Source organism: Numenius arquata, chromosome 2 (genome assembly GCF_964106895.1).
Source record: "Numenius arquata chromosome 2, bNumArq3.hap1.1, whole genome shotgun sequence".
Classification (NCBI taxonomy): Eukaryota; Metazoa; Chordata; class Aves; order Charadriiformes; family Scolopacidae; genus Numenius; species Numenius arquata.
In genome coordinates this window covers 63,710,677-63,734,817 of record NC_133577.1, presented here as the reverse complement: position 1 = coordinate 63,734,817, position 24,141 = coordinate 63,710,677, and the positions used below count along the sequence as shown (strand labels likewise).

Sequence of the window (24,141 nt, the reverse complement as noted above, 5' to 3'; positions counted from 1 at the left end):
TGATGCCAGTTTATCTCACTTCAGACCCCACAAGGTCATCTTTCCTAGACTCAGGTTATGTACCTGCAGAGAGTAGATGGTTATTCTCAATAACTTTCAACCCTGTGTAGCCATATGATGGTAAATAGCTTTCTTATTATTTATTTTTAAAGAAATCTTTAAAAGATACCTTCCTTCTATAGTGTAGAATGGCATTAAGATCCAACTGTCAGGCGTTGCTTTTCCTGTGTTGATCTCAAAGTTCTTTACTAAGGAGCTTGGCATTGTTTTCCCTTTTGTCAGTCTGAGAAATTGAAGCACAAAAAAGAAAAGTGGCTCCTGCAACAGCACCAGACTGGAGTTGATGCCAGCCAAATGCTTTGTCCACTATGTCATGCTGTGCTTTGAAAGGCACAAACCAGGATGGGCACTAATCTCACAGTCCAGCTAGTATCAAACATGCTACTAAAACCATTGAACTATTATTCATCAAAGAGATGGATGGGATACAAAAACTGGCAAAACACTCTTTCAGTAGTCCATGGCATCATAGAGTTGTAGCAAATAGCTGGATTTTTCAAAGGATCTGTTAAGGGCAGAATTAGATTAACTTTTAAAAAAGAGATTCAAGTAATAGCATAACTTGTGCTATGTCACACGACATTTCAGAGTGCACAAGTGAGCCAGACAACTATGTTATTTTAACCCATATTCAACATTCCTATCAGTAAATCTGCACAAAGCAAAGGGCCCCGTATCCATATCTTGTGTGGTACTATCATTAAATCTCCTTTTTTTTTTTTTTTTGCTACTGCCTGGAATTTCATTATGAACCATTAGTGATGTAATACTAAACCTATGGAATCTTAAACATGTCTTAAAATCAGTGGAATAGACTCCTACCAAATAAAAATTGCAGTACCAACAAAAAATACTGCATCTTTTTCAAATGGCTCATTCCAGTTTTTTTCCCAAGCATGTTTCAACTACAGTGTCTCAAAATAAACTTGCTTCAGTAGATGTGTTTTCCAATAAATGTTGTTTGTCTTTTCTTCCCTTCCCTGTTCCCAAGACACTATTTACTGGTTCATTTAAATACAAAATGTCTGTTATATGCTGCCCTCTTTTGCATGGAGTGTTTGAGTTGCTTCTGGTTGCTGTAGGAGCCTGCCTTTGGATTTTTCCTGGAATTGTGGGATTCTGTGAGAAAGTCTTTCTCACTTTTATATTCTGGGATCTCCCAATGTTTCATTAATAAGTTATGTGAACCATAGCAGTCTGAAACGGAGTGAAATTTGTGTCTTTGAGAAGCTCCTCAGCTTGTAAAGGAGGGTTTGATTTACACTGTAGCCACTGGTAAAAAGAACTAGGCTTTAAACTCTAAAAATGTACCTTTAATTATATGGGGAGTGATTCAGGGATGTTCCAAATCCTCTGTGAAATGTTTAGCTGGCACAGAGTCATGCTTCTTTCAGAAGCAGGAGTAAAAATTGAAGGGTGTGCTTTAAAAGCAGCAGATCTTCTGTAGCCAAACAAGGAAAGAACTGCCTGCTTCTGATTTTTAGTCTATAGAAAGGCATGTGCATGTATTTTTCTGGAAGTGCTTCAGAAGCTCTTTTCCCGGAGTTGGTGTTTAGCCTTGAATCAGTGCTGGCTAGAGGTTGAAGAGCTGGGTGGGGGGTACCGGCAGGAGCACGGCTTGCTCAGGGGGGTGTCACGGTCCTACTGACTATGGGGAGATGCTGCCCCATGTCCACCTTCCTTGAGCTGTGCAAGGAGGTGACAAAGGATGGACCAGAGGGCAAGGGAGTGTGTCCTGCATGCTCATGTGTATGCTTGGCTGCTGGGATCGATCAGGAGCTATGCTTAGGAAAAATGACTCACTGCTGGCTCCCTCACTGCAGTGTGTGGGAACGAGCTGAGGGCCAGAGCGGTTTCAGCCAGAGTGTGAACATCCATTAATACTCCGTCTTCAGTGCGCTTGCTGCCATATCTGCTTGTCTAGCTGTCCTCCTCGCTCTGGAGCAGCAAGTTGTAAGGCTTTGCCATTAGTTCACTGCCTTATCTTGGGATGTGCTTTTATCTTTTTTTAACTTTGGCAGCTTTGTGACAGCATTAGGCCTTCATGTTGCTGACACAACCTTCAGTCCCACCCAACTCTCAGCCTGTCCTCAAGCTTTCCTGGGTGCCCGCTGTCAACACAGCATTTGTTAAAATTGAATATTTGACGCTCAGTGAATTCCCTTCTTGTAGAACTATAATTATCCTCCTGATGCCTGTAACAGGACATTTGCTTTAAAAACGTTATATTTTTATGAACAAAGGCACTGTAGCAAAGCCTTAGTCTAGGCAAAATGTTGATGGGCTTGTATTTTATTCTTAACGTCAGCAAAGGTTGAAACTTCAGAGAATTAAATTAAGAAAATGAGGGGTGAAGTAAAAATTATATACATTTTATAAGAAAGACTACCAGTGGTCAGTTCAAATATGCAGGGAGCACTCGTTAGGTCTGCCAATGTTTACCAAAGTAGGAATATCCCCAGGGAGAGGAGCTAGAGTACAGATGAGGCATTCCGTATGGTGTGACCGGGTGCTAAACATCCTTCAGAGCAGATGATGCCTTAAATTCCACTCTTTCTTTGTGAGCCTGATGACAAACTTGTCAAAAACAGCTTTTCAGATTTAAACAACAAAACCAAACAAAACCCCCCTCCCACAACCCGCTGTCTCTTCAGAGTTTTCTTCTCTTTGAGCTATAAATTCACTGATGATATTGGCTTAGGATTTGGCTGGCTGCCCAATGCAGTTGTCCCACAAAAATGTACAGAATGTCTATCTTCCAGTCTCCTACAAAGAAAAACATGGAACAAAAATGCCAGGGGAAAAGTGTGTAGAATAAGATGTGACCTTTTTCGAGGTAAATATATGTAGGACTTGAAGGATCCTCAAAAAAGCCATTCTTTTCTAAAATGCAAATATTTATGTTGATGATTGATACCAGAACTGATAGAGGCAGTATGATAGGTAGGTGGATGGTGGGAGTTTTAACCAAAAATGTCTGATCAGAGATTTTAAAACAGGGTTCTCCCTATATGTGCAGCATTCATGCATACGCTGTGTTTTTGTAGGCTGACAAGGGAAACAACAGATAACCACGTTGCTTGTTTTTTTTTTTTCCCTTACATAATTCAATATTACATGTTGAGTTTTCATCAAATTGTTAACACAAATTGTGAGAAATTAAGCTTCATGTTTGAGTCAAAAGGGACCAAAGGCTGTGCATTGAGCAAAGTTACGTCTAACTGTGCTTTTTCACATCGGTAGTGAAAAATACTGTGAAAAAGTAAGTGCTACTCTAGTTCAAGAACAGGCAAAACTGCTTTAGGTCTCTTTTAAATACTGTTAGGTGAGAAATTAAAGGACTTATTTTAATAGGTAAGATAAAAGTGTAAAAGTTACCTTGCTGTGACAGGCAGAATTATTGTTTTAACTATGTCCCTTTAGTATATATATAAAGCTTGTGAAAAAGGACACTTTAAGGGCGATTTCTCCAAAGCACCTGAGAAGTCTGTAAACTGAAACCTATTAGACCTTTCGGTCACATTTCTGTCTTCAGACCGGTCAGCTGTAAGATCTGGGAATTTGCATCTGAGGATGACTACCCTATTGAGCATTTCAATTCATATGTGGTTGTGATTCTGCACCATGGGTTACTTGCTATTAAGACATCAAAGAGGAGCTGCTGTCTGCGATGGGTGGTGGTTTTCAAGTTGTCTCTTCAAGGTGATCAGAAGTGGAAGATAGCGTTGCTGGTTGTACTGAAAGATATTTTTGCCGTTTGTCTCCTTTAAAATGTCTGCAGCCCAGATCTGCTTGGGTTGTGATGTCTTTTGATCTCAGGAGCTGAATAAAACAGGCCAAGAAATCCCTGGGAACTTCTGCAGCCAGATTTGCTGGAAAGCAGGGTAATTCAGCACATATAATGCTTTCCTCTGAAACAGCGCCATACCTGATATGGTTTCAATGAGTTACTTGGCTGTTGTTCACACCTCCGGCTTTCATAGCCCTGAGGCAGGGCTCCAAAGATGTTCAGAAATCAGTTTGATTTCTATAGGTATTTAAATGTTTGTGCCATAATGGGGGGAATTGTCCTCAACATTTTGGCCAAACAAAACTTCAAAGGGTATGGCAATAAAGTAAGGCATTTTGTTTCCTTACTTAGGCTATAGAAAAAGAGGGTCAAGCCCCTTCCAGGAAAATGGACGTAGGTAGCCCTTGCTGTCACTGGTTTTGTTTGCTCATGCAGGCTCTACCATCTAAGTGTTGCCACATTTAATACCATGGAACAGGCCCACCAGGATTGCCCTGCTGTGAGAGATTACAGTGCCTCAACCCAATTTCCAAACAGCATGTAGCATCCTGCCACTATTACTTACTGATGAGGGAAGGGACCAATCCGTAGCGCCACATTGTTGTGAAACGGGATGTGTGTGAACCCCTGCAGCTCATCTTCCTCAGAGCTCAGGGCTGATTCTACAGATCCTGTGCTCATGTCACCTGGGCTGACCGGATATCAAATAAGCATCGGCGTTAACAATGAATGAGATTTTGTGTTCATTTATGCCATCAAAATAGCCTAAACTATTAAAAAGTTGATCTGACGAATTTACAAGCACTCGAGATTTTAAGGACTAGATCAGAAAATTTACACGAATCTTTTTGTAGCCTACCATTAATTTTTATTTTGAGGAAAGGCAGAGATAGACAATGTATACTTGGTTGTTTTGATTGACCTACAAAGAATTATGGCGCTATACCTTGTTTACACAAAGCTTACTCCAGTATGCAAATGTAACCCACAAAATGCAGCTTGATTATTCTAGTAGTCAACTTAAATTGAAGGGAAGGAGTTTCTCAAAAAATACTGGACTAACGTGTTGTGATCTAAGCTGTAATGACCTTATTTTCAGAAAATGATCATTTCCCCCTTCCTATGGAGAACAGAATTTCATCTTGGAAAAGAGCAATGTGAAAACATGCTTTAGTTTGCTTATAAAAATGTAAATTGTCTGCTTCTCTGTTTGGAAGTAGCTATCTCTAGCTATAAAATTATGAAAGCAAGATAGTACTGACAACCTGAAGAGGAAGAGAAAGTTTACATTTCCACAGCTGTTTGGGTTTGGTACCCATACTTCCATTTCCCCAAGTGGTAATTAGTTGATCAATATGTAAGTAAATATAATAGTGTGATAATCTGTAGGAAGGATTAAAAAACCAAAAAGATAAATCCATTTGTATCATGCTTTGGCCTCTTTTAGGAAAGAAGTGCAATATGATTAAGTCTCAGCTTTTCTTTAGGTGTGGCATCCTAAAGGGATGCCTAAAGGGATCCTTCATACTCAGGGATCGCCTGAGTATGAACCAAATAGATCAGTTTTATACAGTATTTTTAGTTATTAGTGTCCCTTGACTTTGATATTTTGCAGGCTATATGATATAAAATAGTATAAAAGTATATCAACAAGTGGGTAAAACATTCCTCTGGCTCAAATCCTGCCTAGTCAATTAGTGTTCACTCGTTCATAGTCTTTCATTTCATAGATGTTTCATTAGTGTTTCCTTTTAGGAGAGAATTCAGGTTTTGATAGCTTTGAGGGTACAAACAGACTTTATGCATGGAAAATGTCATTGCAATTGGGAAATAAATAGTGTAAAATATATTCATTAATTTTGTTCACTGAGGAATTCTTGAAGACGTGACATAATGGATTTATTTTTATTTCATTTTTTGGTACTGTGCTTTGGACTACAGAATAAAATCAGCCCATGAAACAAAAACATGTCCCTGAAAAAACATATGCTGTGCATGTATATTTTGGTTCTGTGCCAAGAAATGTGTGCCTATTCAAGTAGGTGAATAATCTTGTTTGGTTGGTGAGGAGCACGCACCTTGTGAATGTGAGTACTTGAGAATGACTTGATGTTAAGGTATCACAGGATACAAGTCTAAGTGAAAGACCTTGAATGGAAATGAGATGTTCTGATTAAGACTAATGTCCACCTTTGATGGAGCTTTATTTCTGAAATATCTAAACAGTAAGGAAGCTACAGAACTTAATGCTGTTTACCCTACTATATTGCACACTTGAATTTTTTTTTTCCTCCTCATATGTAAATGATAGTGTGGGTTTTTTTCATGGTAAGTAACGTAGGGTGAGCAGTCTAAGAGCTGAATTCCTACTTGAAAGAACTGGATCACCTCATGTAGCTACTCGACTCCTGAATGGCATGTTAATCATTGGATTTTATTAGTGACTGGAGCAGTTTTGCATTTTATTAATGCAAGGGTAGATCTAGATTTTTCTCTGGATTAGAGTATTCCACTGCTATTGACTTAAATGGGACTTTTATTGAGGCTGAGATAGTTCAGAAATGGGGACCTTTGCAATGATCAGGGGGAATCTGCACTCTTCTCATCAGATGTCCTGGATTTGTCAAACCTTAGAAAAAGTGGATCTCTTCAGCACTTACTGCGATGCTGTCTTAGGAAACTCCAGGGTAGAGCTTTCTGTAGGAACCACCACCTCAGCTGCACACAGCTGTGATTTTCCATCTTGGTAGTTCTTGGGCCAATGAAGGTGTTTCTTGTTTTTGTAAAACAATAGGGTACAAGTTGTGTTTTGCCATGATGGAGCACAGTCCTGTATATGTATTGAAGACTTTGACTCCCCATCATTCTATCGCATGCTGCCTTCATTAGACCTCATTTGACAGGCAGTATAAAATTAAAAAAAAACCCTCAAAATTCCCTAAGATAAGCAATGACCCCCTCAACACTACTGCTTCGGGATTTAGAAGAAATGGTGCAAAAATGCAGTGTCACTTGCAACAGCATGATATATTTTTCCAGAGCTTTGTCAAATCTGCTCAAGCCAGTTAGTCTAATGAATATTCTTAAACACATCTGCTGATTGTGCTGCTTAGGTGGAGAACATGGAAGGTAAACTGTGCATTTCTAATGAAAGGCTGGTTGTGAAGCCAGCTCATTTTTGAGAGATCTTTCTTCACCTGATTTAAGAGATAAATAAAATTTCTCCAGACCTTGTGTCCAGAGCTTTTTGTCTTTTGAGTATGTAGACATTTGGAAGTTTTGTCTTTTCACTGCCTCTGTAGATGAAAGGGGATGGGAGCCAGCAGAGCCCCGGAGCAGCTTCGCAGTTGGCTTATGTTCCACCAAGTGGGATATCTGAGTCTATTCTCCCAGGAACTCCCTCCAGTTCTCCTGCTGAGGCATCACTCAAAGGCAATTTCCAGTCTCACCACATACTGCCCAAGCTGTTATCATTTAATCTCGCTATTACTCGGAGGTGGCTGTTTTATCACTTAGCCACAAAGTGGCTAAGTACATGTAAAGACAGACAAGCAACCTGTCACTGAAAACTGTGTAAATGCACTCCAGCAGCTATGCAGAAATAGCCAAATGTTTTTGCATCTTTGACTGGAGGCAGCCAGCAATCAAGGAACTGTGCTGGTCTACTGCCAAAACAAACAGGGAATTCCCTTAGATATTTTTTGTGAAGTGAATCATGGCGGCATAATCAGGTTTGGCTCCATATTAATCAATGCAGTTTGGCTATTAAAATTCTCAGTTCTGTGGCTGATGCTTCCCAGGCTGTTCTCAGGATTGCATTACACTGTGATTGGGTTACGGTCATGGCAGCAGGATCAGGTATATGGAGCAGTTTTCCCTGAAAGCAGAAGCAACTCTTTGTCCCTAAATGGGACCTTGGACGGATAGTGCAGTCTGCCTTTGCTTGCTTGGGATTTTCTTCTTCCTCACAGAGGAGACACTGGAAAAAGAAAAGGAGTTGCAGGTCAGCTTAGTCAGTGGTGCAATAGTACTTGGAAACTACAGCAAGGATCGAGATCTGGTCTGCTTTCTGGATCATCCTTACTGTAAAGTTCTTGTGCCTTCGGAGCCCCCTTCATTCCCACCCATAAACAATTCTGTCTTTGCAGTGCCTGTGATAACCATTTGGTTACGCAAAGAATCCCTTGGGAGCTGAAGAGGCAGCATCTTCCAGGCTCAGGGGCATCATCACTGGTGAGATATGCTATTAATACTTATATGTATATATATATATTTTTTTTCCGGAGGTATTTCCTATTCAGTTGAGACAATTGCTATCATGAGCAGCACTTTAGTATTAGCTTAGTTTCCTTTGAAACTCAAGATCTGGTGTGGAAAGAGGGTATTCTGGGTGGCTATTATTCAGCTTAATTTGATGTATTGGTGTCAATGAAATCAGGAATAAACTCAACACCAACGTAGTCTTAAGAAGCAGGCATTCTTTTTATTTGGCACCGGGTGCATGGGGGATCGTTCTGCTAAGCATGCATACCCAAAGATGCTCAATGCATTGTTTATATTAGTACAATCCATACATATTCATCACTGTTCCAAGAATGAATATACATATTCATGCTTTTTCTCAGAACTCATTATCCTAAGGATCCTCCCCCTTCTGCGAACTCAGTTTATCATCTTAGTGGTCACGGTGGGTTTCTAGGACCCTCTGTTGGTCGTTCTTATTTGTCCCCTGGGTGAGCCTTTGAGTCTTAATACCAAATAAGGGCATACTTGGTCTACATGCCAACTTGCAGGTTGCAACATTTTGCCTGAATGGGTTTTTGTCTTGTTCAAGTAGTCTGCTGCTCCTGTCCTTGCGGTTATCTTGTTCCTGTCCTGCTCTACTAACTTTATTGAACAATGCTTCTGCTGTTCCTGTCCTTGCTCTACTATCTTTATTGGAACAATGCTTTAATTTTGTTGATTCGGCATCAACTCCCCCCTTTCGAGACTTCCAAAGAAAACTTTATTGGTAGTCTTGTCTAAATAGGAGAAGTACAGTATTTAGTTTTGGTCCTGAAAGCAGCAAGGCAATAATTCATGAGTGAGCCATTTCCAGACTTCAGAAAATCCTCAGGAGGTATCGTCTCTCTGACGTTCATGAAGAATCTTTGCCTGTTTCCAAATTTCTTCTAAAGCCCTGTTTTATCTATATACACACAATAAGAAAGTTAGTAGGAAGCAAAAAACATTTTAGTTAGCATATGGTTGTAAACAAAGCAGAGGCCTATCTTTGGTAACATTGGGAAGACACTTTATGGTAGTCCTTGATTGAACTGTCAGAAATTGGTGGGTACTTGGGAATCTTCCACCTTGATGTTTCTTTTTGTTAACATTTTGGTGCTAAGGATTATGAGTAAGTATGTGCACACTAATCTAGTTCTCTGAAGCACTGGAGAAATTCTACCATGTTGTGGTTCCTGTAGTCCCTGGACATTACCTGAATGGGAATTTCTTTCCTTGACAAGGCCTAACTCTTATTTGTCTTTGTCATTAAACTTATGTGCGGTCATCTTTGCACACACACATCAGTTGTACACACGGGGTACAGACAGAGGTAATTACTTCAGCTCAACAGCCATACTAGTCTTTCTCCTAGTGAAAGGTTATGAATATGGAGACTATTATATGTCATTAAGATAATAATGTTGCTGAATATGTTAGCAAAGTCAATGACTCTATATTCCCTAGGTGTTCTGGTTTTAGTTTGATAGGGACACGCAAAACAATTCTGCTTGCCAGGTGGGAGGAAATTTGCCTTTCAAAAGATTAGTGCTTCAGCCCTTGATAGAAGTCTTGGTAAGCAATGATAATAATACTAATAAATGTTCCCAGGCTGCACTTGTTTTATAATTGCCATTTAGCGCAAATTGCTCCAAGTGAGGGAACTCCATCATTCTGACTACACAGGTGGAGGTTATGATGTCATGTGTAGCAAATTCACTGATCCAAAAGGATGAGACATTTATATGAAATAGTAATATAATATAGAATTATAGTAGTGAAGACTAAGGAAAACAATGAACAGGGATTTAAAACTTAAGTGATACAGCCAACCTCAATGAGGAGGTGAGGAAGGGACTTACCTAGAATGGTTACCTTGTTTGTTGAACACCTCTCTGAAATGCCTGGCCCCTGTCAAAGGCTGCGTCTTGGATGAGAGATATCACAGATCTGATCTTGACTTTTCCCATGAGGGTAACGTTTATTAAGTGTCCCAAAAGTCATGGTCATATAAATGGCAGAACTGATGGCTATTGTTTCTGCATTAACTCTTAGTGAGTGAATAGCACATAAAGGCTTGCCTTTGAGTCATGTTGCCTGTCTTGTACCATTTTTGTAGACTGCCTTTTATGATGACTGGTCTTCAATAGGCAAATACAAGAGTCCCAAGCAGGGCAGAGTCTGGAGTGCATACTGAGTTTGTATGGTCAGCTGTAGCTTGCCTGCTCTTCCGGGCTCTGGCTACCACAGCTTGTGTTAGGAGAAGACAGAAAGGAGAGGCAGGGTGAGGTGGGCTAAAGCCAGGAGTAAGAGAAACCTAAAAGTCATAGTTTTCTGGACAGCATTGGCTCCCAAATACTTTTTTCATTGCATAGAAGTGTAAAGGCTCCAGTGCTGCCTTGGGAATAATTAATCCTTAAGCGGTGGAAAACAGTGCAATATACAATTGGTGAGCTGTCCTGACAAAGACATGTCAGAGTAAAATTATTTTTTTGAGGCTGTTAACTATGCTGACTAACAGAGTTGGTTAATTCTGTAAGGATAATGTTTTGGGCAAATTCCCAGCCTCCAAATGCCTGCAGGCAGACTTGTCCATATTTGTGGTGTATTTGAGGTCTAGTGTTCCTCCTTTGGGCCATATATTTTAAGAGGAAATTTTAATGGAAGGAAACATTGTTGCAGAGTAACAGCATTCTCTGAAATGCTTTCCAGAGAAATGTTAAGGCCAAAGGTCTTGTTTTTTCAGGACAAAAGAAGTGAATCCTCTAATATTTACTCAGTTATAAATAGCGATGGGCAGGGCTCTAAGGATGGATTCCTGGGAGATTGTATCAGGGATGGTTATTTCCCAGACTGAGCAAAGGCAGCGGTTGTCTTTAATTGTTGCATCCTCTTTGGCACAGAGAACAGTGTTATTGTTAAACAGCAAATAATTGTAATAGATTTGTGAGTTTTTAATTTCTCTGCCCGGCTGCTTCTTATTTCTCTTCAATCCCAACAAGAACAAAAATGTGTCTTATTTCTAATAAGATAAGAGGTGGCAGTTTGACACTGGGGAAATCTTCATTCTAAATGTTTTTGTATCACCGCTGCTGTGGTTAAAGAACTGATTATATTAGCATCAGGATTGTGCCGAGGGTAGGAGGAAGTGCAGCCTGGTGTGGGGAGGCACTTCACTGGGATGCAGGAGGTGCTGCTGTTGAACGACCAACTGGGTTTCGGCAGGTAACTGCATTTATGCATGCCTCTCTTCCCCGACCTGTAAATAGAAGGGAAGACTATTAGTTTTATTTGAGAGCTGCTGTTTGAAAATATTGTGTTACTTTAAACTGAAAACAAAATCTCCTACTATAATTGCTAACAAATAGATGAATGTAAGCTAATTCAATTAACCAATTAGTTTGCCTCCCGCAGTGAAATTCAGCCTCTTACAGTGCAGGTCTTATAAAGCTCAGCGTGCACTTTATGCATTGCCAAAGAGTTAACGTGAAACCCAAGTGGTGCATAAGCCTTGCTAAAGAGGTTGAAGGCCAGAGCCTTCATAATGCCTTGATGTTTTCCAAACGCAGTTACAGCATTTGAGGTGTGTTTATAGACTCATGGGTCTGCCTGGAACCACAGGGCAGTCCTGGTGTATGCAAGGCATCTGCCTTGTTCATATGTATCACCAGGAAAATAACATCTAGAAGTAAAATTTTAAAAAGTAAGAAAATGCACAGCATTAATTCTTAGAAAAGGAGTGCAGTTGCTGGTTTGCTTTCTAATTTCCTGTATCAAGAATGAATGTATGGTAACTAAACTGACTGGAAATTGTGCTTGGTAGGAAATACATTAGCTAAGAACTCAAAAAACCAAAGCAAAAAGTAGTTGTATTTTTTAAGCACTGATGTGGTTTTGTGTAGATGTATGTTTTTCTGCTGGAGAAGAAAAATCAAAATTGGCCTCTAATAGTTATTAGGTATCATTCCAAAATCTTACAGTGTAGCATTTTTCTTTTTTTTCGAAGAAAGACAGGTATTTAACTTTTTACAAATTTGTGGCTAAACTCTGCAGGATGCTTTAAAGTTTAGGGAAACTAACAGGTATGCCATTGTAACCTGTTGTGTGTTATCTGCACCTAGAAAATTACAATTAATAGCCAGTACTCAAAAAAAAAAAAAAAAGTCACAGGGATTAAATGACAGAATTGCTGCTTTTTTTGGTGATTGTTGGTACTATCATATATGCTGAAGGCATTCCAACCAAGGGCATGTGGCCGTAATGGAATTTGATGTACAATCAGTTTTAGGGAACAGCCTGTACCTTGTTAATATAATCCATAAAAGGCTTCCATACTTCCTGAAACCGGTCGCTTCTGTTTCCAAGTCTGCATATGATCTCATAGGAAATGATCTGGGAGAGGCTGGCTAAGCCTCTTGCATAATCAAGGTATCATTGTTCGTTTAATGCCTAAAGTGACTTGTTTCACTGATATAAGCTCAATGATCCACTTTTCCTCTGTCGCCAAATCCTTATTATCAGACTTTGCAATGATTTCAATGGCATTAGATTAGAGTAGGTGAGAGAACTGAAGTGTTCTTCATGTTCTTAGGCTACTTAGACTGGCCATGATAATGTCATTTATTTGCTTTGACGCCTTTTTTTTTTTTGTCTTAACTATTTTAAAAATCCTAAACCACTTTCTGCCCGGCAAAATTTGAAAGATGGAAATACAAATATGTAACATGAGTGGGCAAGGTTTATTTTGCAGCGGGCTCAGAGGCAGATAAGCAATCTGCACCTTGCCAAGTTTCATAAATGGCAGTAGTAGCAAGACAGAGTGAGGAAAACACCTGCCCTGCATATAGATTTGATATTGTAAAACCTCTCATATATACATTAGCAGTAGATAAAGTATGTTCTTGTACTGAAGCCCTTTAAAACCTCCTTTTTCTGAGATGTTTACACAAAAGCAGAGTGTCTTATGCAGTGTGTGTTCTTTTATATCCTCGGGATACCCAGGATTTCCTTATTGTAGCTAGCCCAAGAAGGGAAACACTCCAAGGAGCGTCTATCTCTGAAAGCCTTGTAGGGCAGCTAGTGTTAATCTTCATTGGCAGCGGAGAGAGAACAAAAGTATCTGGGCTTTGTAACTGTGTAGAAGTACAATTATGGTCTAGTTCATGTGACTAGGTAGTAACTGCACCAAGCTGAAATTACAGTGAGCCTAAGCAGAGGGCTCTGTGGCACTCTGCTTACTGCAGAGTTGTTAAGTTTGGCACTCTGCTCTGGGCTCCAGTCAAACATTTTCTTAACCATATTAGGTTATATGGAAATTGGCCAACAAGCAATAGGCTTTTGATGTACTTATTGTTTGTGCACATATTTCATGGAGTAGACAGCCACTGCTTTTCTTAAGAACAAGCAGGTTTAATAAAATAAGAGAAATGGAAACCTTTAAATATTGCCATTAAAGTTTGATAGCAAAAAAAGAGCGTTTCCCAAGACAAAGGAACCCAAAGTTGACATTATTATAACACAAATTTGTGGTTCCCTTTGTGCTTTTTGTCCATAGGTCTTGATCACTCTGTAAATCAGATCTAAATATAGTCAAACAGTAGTTTAGTAGTAAATAGTAGTTAAGCATTATGCTGTTATTCAGGTGAAAAACAGGAGTGCAGCGATCCTGACTGGCTAAGGCACAAGCACAGCCGTTCCCTTTGGCAGACTCATTCAAGGCATGGTAGCCCCCAGCAGAGGGGCAGGGTGAACAAGCAAACTGGTGACTTTCTAAACTCTTGCAACAAGGTTTGATTGAGTTTGGAAGATGGAGCCTTTTGTGTTCTGATGGGCTGTCCGTTTATGTGCCTGTCCGTCCTTTTTCCTGGAGAAAAGAAAGAGGAGAAACAGAAAATGCTAAATATTGAGTTGTTTAGTTCCCTTAGCATTGCAAATTATCCCAAAGCCAAACAGAATGGGATCTGGCATTTATTTTCCCATTTTTTCTAAAGGACAGTTAGATGAGACACAGGAGCCACTGGTGAATGCCCCACTTGGGACATTTTCCATCAGTACATGTAGGCTGGTCTGCTTGTGTCAAGGAGTTTCCTACTCAAAGCTATAGCTTATACCTGGGGTAGTGCGAAAGCAATGGGTCTGACATGTCTGTGTTGCTTCAGCGTTATAAGGATGTCTGAAAATTTCAAAACCTGTTTTCAACCTCAAATTTCAAAATAGAGTGTTTTCAGGATGTAGGTGATAATTTTTGTGCTTGTAAAGGAAGAAGAGTTGAGGAGAACTAGTGTTGCTTAAGCATATTAGCAGGCCTACCCCAGATTTTGCTATTAAAATGACTTTTGATCAATAAATATTTTCATTACTTTTAATTGTACTACTACTCCCTGTAGCTGTAAACTCTTGTTTCACTAAAATGATTCTTTGGCCTTGCTAGTGCCCTTATAATACTTGCAGACAGTTGTCACGTACCTTTTTTAGGATTTAGTCAGTCGATGCATCCTTAGCTCTTTTAATCTCTCTTTGTAAGTCAATCCCTCTCTGCTTGCTTAACATTTTTATGGCTCTCCTGTGATCTTCCTCTGGGTTGTTATTATCATTCAGGAAATGAGTTCTGCAGAGCTGAATGAGGTATTCCAGGTGTGATCACCCCACAGCTCTGTTAGGGATATTACCTTTCTGCCCTGTGAAGTTGCTTTTATTTCATATAACATTGCTAGGACTCTTTCTGCTACCACATCATGCACCTATATGGTATGTACTCCTAAGAAACTGGATTAAACAAGGCCAACTTTAAACCCTTTGAGCCTTTTGATTGTGAATTTTGGTAACATCTTTCAAAGATGTAAAAAAGGCTGAAGCCATGCTTTTGGTTTCTAGCTAAAGACAGCACTGTGCTGCCAGGAGGCTGGGATCATCCTGTGAGTTCTGACCCTGCTTTTTGCTGATGATGCATATGGTCTTATACATGTCATTTGACTTCTTGGCCCCGTACCCGTATTTGTTAGAGGATGATAACACTATAGTAGCTGCATTTGGTAAGGCCGCTGTGAGGGATGGTTCAAGTTCGTACATGATCTGGAAAATATAAAGAATTGGAAATGTAAAATATTTGGGCAAAAGGCCGCAGAAAACCACATTACGTGACCTGTAAGCTTATGTTGTCCAGGCTTGTAGAAATGGAGGAGGACCATCATTAAAAATTCTGTTTGTGCATGATCATTTGTCACCTTGTTTGCTAAGAGAAAAGGGGAACTAAATCAAATGAAAAGGGCGAACTCTCTATCGAGTGTAACGCCTGCAAAGTTCACTAGAAACCCATTGAAAATATGATTTTGACACGTCCAACTTGGCTTTGTTGTTTTTCCCAGCTGTTGATTTTTATTTTAAGGGACTTGTATAAGCAAGTATACAATCAGCCGAAAATCTTAGAAAAGGAAGTGAGGCTGTCTTTTGTTTAGATGCGTTTATATCAGTGCAGAATGAATGCAATATCATCGAAAAATGTAGCAGAGCTAGGAGTGGAGCATGGAGAGATCGAAATATTATTTTTTACATGTACTCTGAACTCATGTAAATGATGACATGTCACAAATGCTTCCTCTGAACACAAGGCTGGTAATCCACTCATTGGCACAGCATATGGATTTACCGGATTAAAGAAAACTGCGTCATACCCTGTTGCATGAAGCAGATGCAGCTGGAGGCAGATTTGTCCAACTCTCCCCTGACCATCATCTTTGTGAGATATAAAGCTAGTGAAGTTTTCACTTCAGAAACATCCAGTTGATGTTAATTTCTGAGGAGCTGGTGTTTATTTGTGATATGGACCTGGTGAGGTACTCTCCGAGTATAGTAACATATATAAGATCCAGGCTGACTCACAGTCTTTTTAATCAGATCCAGTAGTGCTTATGTGAGCTGAGAAATTTGCCGTAATGGTCCCTGAGGTTTACAAATACACCCATGATTTGTAGTTTTAGTAAGCTAAGTTTATATTTGGAAGTGAATGCTCTAAGGTGGCTGAAACATAGTTGAAGAAAAGTTTTCTTAGCCATAGTTGCACTTTTCACTGTATATAGCTGCTTATAGAGTTTGCTGATTGAAAGATTACAAAACCACTTGTGTGAAAGTTACTGCCCAGGTGAAGGCTTTTGCTGTAGACTGGAGCCATGGATGAGGAACGAAACGCACACAAAAGGTTTGAAAACAGCAAGGAGGGTGTGCAAAGGCACATGAGGTCTTAGGGTAAGAGGGAGAAGGTTCTAGGTGACTGACTGACTGTGGTGTTTGGCATTTCCGCGACACATCAGACTAAGACAGAACAGATAAAAATGCAACCTCAGTTCTGAATTTACTCAAAGGAAATTGGGAGGAGGTAGAGAGAGAAATACTTCTGTTGGTTCCCATTTCAGGTCCAGTACAGAAGGGAGCTGTGCTGTAGGGCTGTAGTTCAGTTCTTGCAAGAAGCATTTCTATGGAATTTTGGCCTTAGGTGGACTTCCTAAGAACTGCTACTGTCCAGAAGATATTCCAGCTAAAATCTTCTGAGAGCAGTTTGAAAATGCTGGCTTTGTTTCATCTGAACTCTGATCCAACTTTAACTATGAGAGGGAACATAAGAGGTTCTGATTTGGATCTAAATGCCTCCTCTCTACACTGTCCAGCGTGCATATTAAATGAACAAACAGAAGAACACCCCAACTGAGCAAACCCCCAAATGACCATTTATGAAGAATATGAAAGGAAAAAAGTTTGTACACAATTTATATTTGACGAGACTGAGATCTAGTTTTAACCATAGATAGTTATGAGCAGAGGACCGCATCTCCTCAGCAGTGGGAAGGGAGATTGTGGCAGTGTAACACGGCACAGCAAACAAAGTGACCCGTTCTGCACTTGCTGAAAGCGTAGCCTGTGTTTTGGCTGGGCTGCAGCCTTTGCAGAAATCCTTCCTGCCGTATTATTATTGTTGTCAGCACCACAACAACAGTTGTTACTGTCATCCGCTTGTAGAACTTCCCTTGGCTTAATCCTAAAGAACCAGGACCGGGCTAGTGGATTAAGCTGTGCAAGCAAAGACAGGAATTCAGCAAGATGACTTGTTTTTCAGTACCTCAGTTTTCCTATTGGGAATAACCTAATGTTGCAGAACCAAATTAGGCAACATATGCTTGATCAGGAGTATTTGTATGTTACTGTATGTAGCTGTTACACTACACAGCTCTGTTCATCTGTATATTGAGTGAGATGCAATTCTTGCCTTGAAGTGTTTCCAACTTAAAATAGACAAAGTAGGCACATTCAGACAGGGAGCAGAGATGCAGACTGGCTTGTCTAGGGGTCATGGAGTCTGTTTAGAAAAGGGCTGGGTTTGAAGTCTTGTCCCCAGAAAGGTCTCCTAGTGGCTGACTCTGTAAACCTTGCTGTGGTCTAAATATTGACGAACTACCCTGATATAGGCAAAATACATTTTTGCTTTGAGCTAAGGGAGTTTTGGACCCTCAGAGCTGGTTCCTTTTCAGGACAAGTGACTCTGCTAAAGGATTCACCTGTATGAAGTGAATATGCCTGTGACAGCAGGAAGGCTGGGGTGGTTGGGCTCACAGAGATTTCAGGTCTTTCTGGAGCCTGCGTGCAAGTCTAGATGAGCTGGCTTACAGCCTGGACCCAAACTTCAAAGTCCTCAAAATAACACAGTAGGAGATTTTTGGGGTTGATTTGTTTTCCTAGAGGTGTATGAAGCAGCAGTATGATGCAGTACGATCCAGCAGTATGAAGCTGAGATCTGGATGTGTTCCGGATACAGCCTCCTATTTTATGTGTATAAAAGGCAGTTATTTTGAAGTACTGATTGATTGTGGCCCACCTGTGTTATTCTTGGGACAGAATTACAGTGTTGCTTTGGAAGTCTTTTTCTGTATGCCTCCTTCCATATGCCTCACTGTGCCATGCAACAGAACGAGCTAAAGAGTTACTACTACATTTACTTGTGTTTCAGGGAGAAAAGTCTTTCTATTGCTGCTTTCCGTTCCCTCCTATCTGTTCCAGAATTTTAGTTAATCAAATTCTTGGCAAGATGATTAAGTAGCTTGGATATAAAAGAAGATTTTGTTTTATGACTCTTGATAAAGTGTGTAGATGTGCCTGTGAAGTTAAAGGTAAGTAGATCTCATGCTCCAGAGTGTAAGCTGAATGCTGAGGGACTTGGAAAAAGAATTCACCTGTCTTATCCTGCTTATTGGTTATTGCATGATTTGATAGGTGAATCGGGGATTTGTTTCATCTTCTTCTGAATACCTGATAGCCACTGTTGGAGGCAGAATACTGATGTTGGTAGAGTAGCAGCTACAGTTGGTATCATTAATGTTATGTTTATCATCCAAACAAAAATAATAGATCAGAGCTCTATAATAACAGAAAAATGAATTTTATTTAACAAATTAAATATGGGGACAATTCAAGAGAAAATAGTAGTGGTTAGGGGAAAAGTTTCAATGAGAGGAAACAGGCACTCGGTGAAAGTCAAAGCTAGTAACTGTCCATTGTATCTCTTTGAACCTGAAAATTTAGAGATATTTTAATTTTTTTGTCCTTTAAGGAAAAGAAATCGAATTAATGGACTTCAAAACCGTATGTTTGGCAAAAAAATTTCTGCGTCTTGAGTTCATTAAATACAGCTATCCCAATCTGGATTTAGAATGGGTTTTTGTATGTTGATTTGATTGTTATCTATGGTTAACAGAGTGTCCATAGTCGGATATCTTGGGTTCTGGTTTTGTTACATCTGTCATCGATTTTTTGATACCTTTTGGCTATGAGGATATGCTGTCGTGCCAGTTGAATCCTTAGGAGTCTTTCTCTGCAAATGCTTCTGTGGAAAAGGTAATGACTGTGCACTTCCTCCTCCTTCCTGTGGTCTTTTGATGAGCTCCAGCTTTCTGCTGCTCTTGTTCAAGACACACACATAGCATTTATGCTGAAACTGGCAGATGTATCACAAAATATAGAAGATAGCCTAGAAGAAATGTTGTCAAGTAAACCAGTCTGTTCTGTTGGCTCAAAACAGAGGTTACTACTTAAATAAATTTTGGGTGGTATATTCTTTTCTGGAAGTGTCCCATACAGAGCTTTCCAGTTTGCCTCAGTTGACCTGTAACAGCACTTAATTGTTCTTCTCTTTACAGAGTTACCCCAAGTATCTTAATTGGCAGGGAAATAGCTAATATCAAGGCAAAAAAAAATCAGTCTCCATTGCTCCATCTGAAGCACATTATTTCTTGTCCTGCCCTCAGTGGCTATGTAGAGTTCATCTTTTTCTTCTCCTTTAATATATGTGAAGAGAATTACCACGTCTTTTAGACTCAGCAGATCCAACTCTTCCAGCCTTTCCATGGAGGCCATGTTTCCTAGATCTCTGAAAACTTTCATTGCCCTCTTCTGGACCCTTTTCCAGTTGGTCCACGTTTCCTGCAGTGACGTATACCTGCAGATAGACTCAGAACTCCAGCCAGGAACTGACCAGTGGCTCAAGAGGAAGGGAAGGTTGTTTGCAATTGCTGTGTTTCCAACTGTATGACATTGTTCCTACCGTGCAATTCACTATCAGCCCTGTGTCTTGGGGTTCCCCCACCCCCCCATTTTTTTTAAAGAACTGAAAATTACTGCTTTGTTTAATAAATGACTACCTAGCGCTTGTGAAAACAATTACCAAACTACTATCATGATTTTTTGGAGAGATTTAGACTGCAAGTTTAGAATTCTGAAAGCTGAAAATTGCCTGGTTTTGCATGTTCTGTTACTAGTCAATAGTGCCTTCGCTTGCAATTCCTGACTTTTATCATTTTTTAGGTATTAATAGCAAATATGTGTCAATGAAGAATCTTGATCTTTTTTGATCAATGACTTGGGTTGCCTAATATATTCAGCCACATCATGACCAAGTGGCTTCACAGGATAGGTCGGGCTGAAAAACAAAATAATCTGAAACTGGGAGGCAAGACCTAGAGCAATGATGGAAATGGAAAAGTACACATGAAATGCTTCAATGTGTTTTTGAAAGTGGTTAGAACAGCAATTAGAGAAGCATTGAAGGAGAGCAGGATGGATCTGGAGCCAAGTTTCTTCAGCACTTATGGGCATGCTTCATGTTCATTTTTAATATCTGGTTTTAGAAATCTTGACAAAGAAGAGGCAATGCTATGACAGAAGAGCAAACATGTTTTGTTGAAAGTGGAGTGAGTCCTATGGAAGATGGCATGTTATTAGAGTGGAAGTCATGCTCCTTCCATACAAGATGAACGGCTTAAGGCAAGGTGCTTGCTTCTCTAATCCTTCTTGCTATCATGACTGAAAGACCTTGGACTCTTTGAAGTGAATTTACTATAGAAGTGGGAGAGTCATCCAGATCTCCTTAAACTTGGCTTCCTAGAGATTTGGTAGACGCTCAGATGATTGTTAATGAAGAGGACAGCTTGTCCTAAAGAAGTCAATTGAGAACATCTAAGTTGGTAGCAAAGAGACTGCTAGTTCCTAACATCCATTTGCTATTTTTTGAATATGCTGAATTCCGAATAGCAGCATTGTAAGGAGAGGTACATATATGTTCTTTAATGCTACTGAGCCATTAATTCAATTCAAACTTTTTTTTTTTCTACTTTGTAAAAGAGAGGGGAATGAAAAAGAGTGCCTGTCAGCATAACTATGCAGTAGAGGAAACAACTTTAGAAATGCAAGACTAAGGAAATATAAAATTGGACTTGTTATTGTAATGAAGCTTAATGGTAAGAGTTCACAATAGGTCTGTTACTCTAAGCAAGCAGAGAAAAGGCTCTAATCCTTTGAAGAATACAAGTTTCTTTACATTATTTGCCCGAGTGTGGGTGTGACAGATGGGACCAGATGTCCACGGTACAACTCTGTGGGCTCTGTGTAGGTCAAGCTAAATGTGGCCAATATTCTCAGAATAACAGACTTACTGAAGAGATAAACTTTGCCTTGGTGACTGACTGGCTGCAGTATTCACCTTTAGGATTATTGAAATTTACCTCTTAGGGTGACAATTGATACACTGTACATTTTCCCTGTTTTAGGAATAGGGAATAACTGCTGTTTTGAACTTTTCCATGCACTGAAAGAGGACTCATGCTTTTCAGCACACCATCTTGTCTTTCCTCTTGGAAGTCTTTTGTCTGAACCTAGGAATATCTTGTGCACATTACTGTGGTACATATATAGACCTCAACTGAGTGCTAGGTATTTTTAATAGAATTCCATTTATGCATTATGCACTCTTACAAAATGTTAATAGAAATCCATGGAAACTTGAAAGAGGCTTTCAAGTAGGTTTTGAGCCAGGCTCTGAGTTAGAATAAACATGTTGGTAACAGTCAGTTGTGCAAAGGTAAATACTTGTTTTCCTCTTCAGAATGTTATAAGAGTATAAACACATTGAGTATTTACTTAGAAATGTAATATCTTATTTGTGTAGACTTATGAAGAAAAATCAAGTATTTTCCTTTTCCCTCCCCACCCTTTCCTCTGGGGTGTTGTTAGAGTGTGTGCATATTTGATCTGATCCGAACCTAGGGAACTGAAAATTCTTTTTTTTCCCCCACTGATTTGATGTGTTTTGGACATTTCCAAAAGGCCCAGGACTGTTAGTTATGTTGCTTTTCTTTCCTCAGAGAACTCTTAAAAGAGTTGATCTCTGTTACAAAGGCCATAATGAATATTCAAGAAATATTTAAGTAAAACTGTGGAAGCTGAAGTCTCTATCTCACTAGGAGGTCATTGTTCAGTGGTAAAGTGAATTGTGCATTAGGGCTCCATGTAACTGACTTCCCATCCCTGGAGGTGTTCAAGACCAGGCTGGATGGGGATTTGAGCAACCTGGTCTAGTGGGAGCCGTCCCTGCCCAGGGCAGGGAGGTTAGAACTGGATGATCTTTAAGGTCCCTTCCAACCCAAACCATTCTATGATTCTATGATAAGAAACGTTGGATGGTGTAATGCCACTGTGATACAAATTCTCTCTGCTGATTCCTATTACTAGCAAGCAAACTGACAGATTAACTTCATGCTGGCAGGATTTTTGGCAGATTAGGTATTGCCTTTGCTTGCAAAGCAGTCACAGAGCTGGTACAAAGGTGTAAACTCCATAAAATAATAGGACAAAAACATGATCACAGATTATCAGATTTGCAGGCTTTGGTGGCATGTTTGTGCACATCGTGAAACCTCAGTCTAAGTGTAACTAGTCAACCACAGTTATGAATTCAAACTTCCTTGGCTATCCTTAGAATTACAGGTGAACTAGTGCACTTTCAAGAACGAGTAAGAGTATGGGAACAAAAAAAAAACCTAACTGCTCCCGGTTAGCATCTTGTGAAAGGCCACTTCCATCTCTGCCCTTCAAGCACTGTAAACACCCATTAAAGTTTTGCTGTATGGCATCAGTAGTATATTTTTAATGTTATTTTTCATTATATAGCATATGTCTACTCTTGAAATAGGGTTCAGATGACTAAAATACACATTTAAAGACAGAAAAAAGGAGAATCATTTTAGATATTTTATGAATTATATCGACAAGACCTCAGATATTATTGTCCCTGTTGGGACACATAAAAACTTGTGGTCTTGAAGTTTCTAGGTATATCTGTTAGATCAAGACCTCGGAGTTAATGTAAGTGATTGCTTTTGTCATAATGGAAGTATTATCTGTGCTCTGCAATAACAATAACGGTGCTAAGAAAAACAAGAAGAGATGTTTAATGATATTTAGGTAAGTTTGACACTAGACTTGAGTATCATGGCTCCTGTAGGTGTGCCTGGGCCACAGGATTTTCCTGACTCTCACTAAATACAAATAACGTGTAGTTAACTAAAACACATAGCCAGTTAAAAAGTCTCCATGATGGAGTACAGCTTGGCAAATAGAGACCTGGATTGCATCTTAGAAGGACCAAAGTTTATTGTCTTGCTGTTTCAGACCTTTTCCATCTCTCATGTGGGAGGCCTTGAATAGCTTGTGTTAATTCCCTGGGATTTGATCTTGTAATGTGTCTCAGTAATGAGCAGCTTGAAGCAGGTTTCAGCACATCATGTTACCGAGCTCTTCATTTCTAGGTGGAGGCTTGATTCGTTCTGAAGTTTATGTTGCAGTCAGACAACCTTTTGGTTAGTATGTTGGATGCTGCATATTTCATGGTTGATTTAGCTGGATTCATAGAGCTTTCCATAAACCATGCAGTTCTAGAAAGAAATTTATGGGTTTGAATGAGTAACCAGTTACATAGGGCAAATGGCACTGTCTCCAATTACTGTACGAAAGGAAGTTTGGGTTTACCACTAATTGCAGATAAAAATTAATATTTGCAAAGGAGACATGTATGATTTATTTATAAGTGTTTTCTGTTTCCATAATGAAATTTCCTTTGGGTTTAAGTACAGTCATTTGGAGGAAAAAGCAGAGGTCTGTGGCTCATTATTTTCTGGTGGTTGTCAGAAGCCATTAATCAATTGCCCCTTTTACCAACATAGGTCCTAATTCAGAAAAGCATTTAGGCACATGCTTAACTGTAAGCATGTGTTTCAAAGCACTTTGCTAAATCAGGGCTTTAATGTGGTTCAAGCTTGCTGCATTTTTTTCCAAGTCTAAGGTTACCTTGAAATGACAGAAGTAGCTAATACATCAGCTAAGGTGCCATGGACCTTCCTCACCTGTCTCTCTAAAAAGTGACATGCAAGGGGGAAAAAAAGGGTCAGTTTTTCCCTCTGCCCCCTTTCCCTCATCCTTTTCAAATCCCATCTCAAATGGAGGCTTCTGTGCTGAATAGTAGGGCATGTGAAATGGTAGCAAGTCAGGGAAAGCGAAATGAGAGGAAAGCAGTTTCCACTTAATTAAGGGGAAATGAACTCTCTGATCTCTGTTTTTGCTAAAGCCCACTTGACTATGTGGAGGAAAGGGGAAGGCAGCAGAGCTATGTTCTGATATGGCCGGCCAGATGAATCACGGTATGCGGGATCTCATAA

General features: G+C 39.7%; 1 protein-coding gene across 3 annotated transcripts in view; it reads left to right on the top strand.

Annotated features, from left to right (window-relative positions):
- Positions 1–24,141, top strand: part of CALD1 (caldesmon 1) — a 200,784-nt gene that overhangs the window by 33,966 nt on the left and 142,677 nt on the right. For all 3 annotated transcript variants that reach the window (XM_074144465.1, XM_074144467.1, XM_074144466.1), the window contains exon 2: positions 7,999–8,083. The gene's annotated coding sequence lies outside the window, so the exon portion shown is untranslated. The remainder of the gene's footprint in view (positions 1–7,998; positions 8,084–24,141) is intronic.